The sequence below is a fragment of the Octopus bimaculoides genome, chromosome 3, assembly GCF_001194135.2.
Source record: "Octopus bimaculoides isolate UCB-OBI-ISO-001 chromosome 3, ASM119413v2, whole genome shotgun sequence".
Classification (NCBI taxonomy): Eukaryota; Metazoa; Mollusca; class Cephalopoda; order Octopoda; family Octopodidae; genus Octopus; species Octopus bimaculoides.
In genome coordinates, this window is record NC_068983.1 from 142,043,572 (window position 1) to 142,048,658 (window position 5,087).

The 5,087-nt window shown below is 33.6% G+C and overlaps 1 protein-coding gene across 1 annotated transcript in view; it reads left to right on the forward strand.

Annotated features, from left to right (window-relative positions):
- LOC106880514 (protein PHTF2) overlaps positions 1-5,087 on the forward strand; it is an 85,399-nt gene that overhangs the window by 48,994 nt on the left and 31,318 nt on the right. The window lies entirely within an intron of this gene.

The following is a 5,087-nucleotide window of genomic DNA, read 5'->3' on the forward strand; positions in this document are numbered from 1 at the left end:
TATATATATATATATATATATATATATATATATAGGAAAATAGAATTAAAAACATGAGCACATATATGTTTATTATTAATAGCCAGTAGAAGTTACAGAGCAACTCAAGAGCCAAGAGTTACATGTGTTGCCAACACATTTATCTCTCACCCCTTGAGTTACTCTGTAACTTTTGTTGATTATTAAAACTAAAATGTATGTAATATATACACAGTGCTTGCACACACACATATACATACAAACATAGATATTACTGTAACTATTTCTATACTTAAAGTGCTCTTGGTTATAATTTTGCCAGAGTTAAATTTTTTTATCTTTTTACATCAGCGTAAGATTAATTCAATGGACTACTTTAACCCAGAGAAAAAAATTTCTCTATTATCTCTCATCCAGACTTGATTCTTGTATTTGTTATTTCAGTGACAATGCAGTTGAGATGGCTTTTATTTTTAGTTATTCTTTTTTAAATATTGTTTCCATCCATTTTAATATTGGTGATGTATTTTGATATATTTGTACATACTGTTTAAAGAATTGTTCGCAGAAAACATTCTCATTTATTTATTAACCCTTGGTCTCTGCTTAGAATTCTGAAGTGCAACTAGTTGTAAAATCTAGCTTTGCCATACATATTCCTGCCTTTCTATAGATGATGTGAGGAGATCAGTCAAGTAGATTTGCTTAACCAATACAAAATAGAAAATTAGCCATTAAATGAAATGATAAAAAAAATGATATCATGTCTGTCAAATTGGGCCATTCTCTAACAAAAAGGGCTTCATTTAGAAAGTGCTTTTGCATTCAGAAAATGGAGAAAATGACATTGACCAAAACAGAAGATTTGCTAAAACTGAAATCATGTAGAATGTTATTGGCTGTAAAACATTGCTGTCATTTTTATATAAATTTGTTTCATGATAATAATTGGACATGTTAACCTAATCTTCGACAGCACAAAAACAGAATTGCTAAACATATCAAGAAAACAGTCTTATACCATCAGTAAATTATTGGTATGCTGACAGGAGAAGGCCTGCAACATGACTATTAATGAACATCATACAAATGTTAGGCCTCATAATCAGTAATATTGTTAAAACTTCACCCCGCAAACCATTCTTCTTCTTTAGGGTCACGAAATATTTCAGTTCTGATCAGTTGCTGACTCTCTATAAAGCACAAATAAGATTCACATTAGAGTATAACTCATATATCTGGAACAGTGTCTTCTGCAATAGTTCCAGGTTAACCAACCTTATGACTGAAATTTGGTTGATGGAAACTGCATGACAGCACATCACAGTTCTTATTCTCAGACTATATTCAAAAGGAAGACTTTTAAGTGATTGGCTATGATTTCATTACCAACAGGATTCAACAATGAGCCCTTAGATGTTTCTTTTCTCTCTTTCTAACCACATGCCAATGACTTTTGCTTTTTTTTTTTTTAATCTAGCTATGTGTGTACGCTATCAACTCGAGTTTACTTGATTGGGTATTTCTCTCCCTTTCATCTTTGTGTTTTTCTTCTCTGGCCCTTTCATTGAATGCTGCCTCAGTCTGGAAATCCCACCCCATGCATGTTTTCATCAGGATATCAACCTGCAGAAGTTCAAACTGAATGCCAATCTCATAAGTCAGAGAAGACCAGCGAAAACCATGAGTTCTTACTCTGTCTTCCTTTCACCTGCTGCTGCTGATGATAAGTTAGGCCCATGGCCAACAATTTTAGTGGAATGGGGTTAGTCAGTTAGATTGACTCCAGTAAATTGCTCTTAGCTGAGTTCTATTAGTCTAATTTGACTGAGCAATTTCCAAGATGTTTGATTGGCTTAATGAAACTTCTTAGGAATAACTCACAAGTCTGGTACTCTGTATATGCTACCATATTTCATGTGTGTTTCAGTCAACTTTTTTTGGATTAACATTCTTATTCTACCAGCTGTTTTTTTTTTTTATCAGTAGGCTGTTTTAAAGTTAATCATCATCATCATCATCATTTAACGTCTGCTTTCCATGCTAGCATGGGTTGGATGATTTGACTGAGGACTGGTGAACCAGGTGGCTACACCAGGCTCCAATCTGATTTGGCAGAGTTTCTACAGCTGGATGCCCTTCCTAACGCCAACCACTCTGAGAGTGTAGTGGGTGCCTTTACGTGCCACCGGCACGAAGGCCAGTCAGGCGGTACTGGCAATGGCCATGCTCAAAATGGTGTATTTTACGTGTGCAAATGGAAGTTGTTTTGAAATAGTTCTTGGCGTCCCTTATATAAGGTTTAGATGCTATAATGTGCCTTCAGTAATATTCTCACTCATACAAGAAAACCAATGTATTTCCCGCTGCTAGTCACATACAGACCTGTAATTGAAGTTTCTCTCTGTTTTGCAACCTTGACACTGGTTTTTATCTGATTAATTACAACTACTGCAACCTGATACCAGTAATTATCTTCAGATATTTTTTATCATTTCATATCTTTATCATTCAACATCTGATCAGAAGCTATTCTCTTGCAGATGGTTTTGGAAAGAGAGCAATGTATGTAGCCTGCTAGTCTTAAACTCAGTTGAAATGCTTTAAAGAAAAAAAGATAAAACAAAAAAAAAAAAACAAGTAATTAAAACGAGACAGTTTATCAAACATTACTGCTATGATTTGGCTAGTCTACCTTAGAAGTGACATAATAAGAAAGGGGTCAAGTATAGGATGTCTGTATGCTTATGTATGTGTTTGTGTAAATATTGATGTATACATGTATCTTATGACAGTAGATTTAACCTCAGCTGACGTCTTTTTTGCTAGATATATTTGCTATACACTCCTTGTAGTTTTGTAAATAACTCTCTCATTCCAATTTCTTGATATCCCTCCCTCCCTACCACTGTCTGTTGGTCTCTCTCTGTATATCCCACTTATTCTCTCTTCCTTCCGTTCTCATTTTACGTTATTCTCTTGACACTTGTTGAATCCTTACAGGAACTAGGAAGGCTAAATATTCAGAGCCAAATATTAGCCATGTCCTATTTATGGCCACCACTTACCTAAATTGTTTAGTGTGTTTTTTTTTGTTTATTAGTTAGTTAATAATACCAATGATATAAATGTAAGTTAAAAGAAATGTCTTAAATATGAAGATGCAGGCTTTCATGGTAGGTTAGCATTTCTCGATTTCATTTTCAGTTAAGAAAAAAATCAAATAAAAACTAAAAAAGAAAAAGCCATTTCTAAATTGTCTACATTATTTTATGCTTTGTATAAGTGTGCATGCTTCTTTTTCTTTAACACTTTATGTAGAATATGTTTTTTTTGTTTATAGTTACATGTATATATGTTAATGTACACATGCAAGTCACGTTAACTATTCTTATTTTCGTAACTCTCAAGGATAAATTTTATTACATAAGTTTTATTTAATCTAGATTTACTCTGTTGCTTGTCTACATGAACTACGTGGTTCATTTTTAGTTTGACGGCAAATTATGATTTCTTTAAAAATAATAATGTTTATTGATATCTAATAAAATTTATTTGTGATTAAAAAATTAGTTAGCTCTGTACAACTCTTCTTCTTCTTCTTCTTCTTCTTTTTCTTCTTTTTCTTCTTCTTCTTCTTCTTCTTCTTCTTCTTCTTCTTCTTCATTAATAATGACAGTAATTTACAGTTAAGTTTAATCCGTTACTACATAATGCTATCTATCTGTTCAACGCTGTCTACCATATATAGAAACAGTTCTTCAAAATATGGAGCTTGTTTCTGTTTAGATTTTAACATTTCTCAGTTTTATTTCATTTCTGCTGATTTCAATCTCATTGCATTTATGAGTGTCGTTAATTTTTATTTTTGGTCATTATCATATTTGTGATTGGTATTACCGCCAAGCATAGACACACATACATGTATACACACACATACATGTATAGACACACACACAAACTTGTTTTACAGAACTTATTTCTTACATGTCTCTCCTACATCTAAAAAGCAAAATAAGATTTGAACCAGTGTGTGTGCATCTATATGTATGTGTCATTATCATTTAACATCCATGTTCCATGCTATATAATGTATGTGTATCTGTATGTATATATATATATATGTGTGTGTGTGTGAGTGTATAAAAAGGTTGAATTAGATTTGTCCTTTAATTTGGAGGTTTCCAAAAATGATTTCTAGTATGCTGATAGCTTACCGGCATAAATTTGTGAATATGAAAATAATACTTGTATATGATGTGTTGTGAATTTATGGAAAGAAATCCTGTAAAACTCAATGATTTTGTTAAAAATGGAGATGTTAAAATATATAAGAGAACTTATATATTTTAACATTTTCTCTTCTCCATTTAAAAAAAAAATTGTTGAGTTTTATGGGATTTCTTTCCATAAATTCACAACACACCATATACAAGTGTGTGTGTGTGTATATATATATATATATATATATGTATATATATATATATATAGGTTATGAGAGGTAATGGTGTCAGTAAGACCCAAAGGTATCAGGTAATGTTGAGTAAGTGCTATGGATAGACCATAGTTAAGCTCCAGGTTCGGTGATTATGCGAATAAGGAGTCCAACGTAGGTCATATATCAGCGTGCGTATATATAAAAAATTTTTTTCAGAATGAGATAAAAAAATCAAGGTTGTGAAGAAGGACCCACTACACTCTCGGAGTGGTTGGCATTAGGAAGGGCATCTAACTATAGAATCCTTGCTAGATCAGATTGGAGCCTGGTGCAGCCTCCCGGCTTTCCAGTCCTCAGTCAGACTGTCCAACCCATGCCGGCATGGAAAGCAGGCATTAAACAATGAAGATATATATAATGTATGGGTGTGTGTGTATATCATCATCATCATCATCATCGTTTAACATCCGCTTTCCATGCTCGCATGGGTTGGACGATTTGACTGAGGACTGGTGAAACCGGATGGCAACACCAGGCTCCAGTCTAATTTGGCAGAGTTTCTACAGCTGGATGCCCTTCCTAACGCCAACCACTCAGAGAGTGTAGTGGGTGCTTTTACGTGTCACCCGCACGAAAACGGCCACGCTCGAAATGATGTCTTTTATGTGCC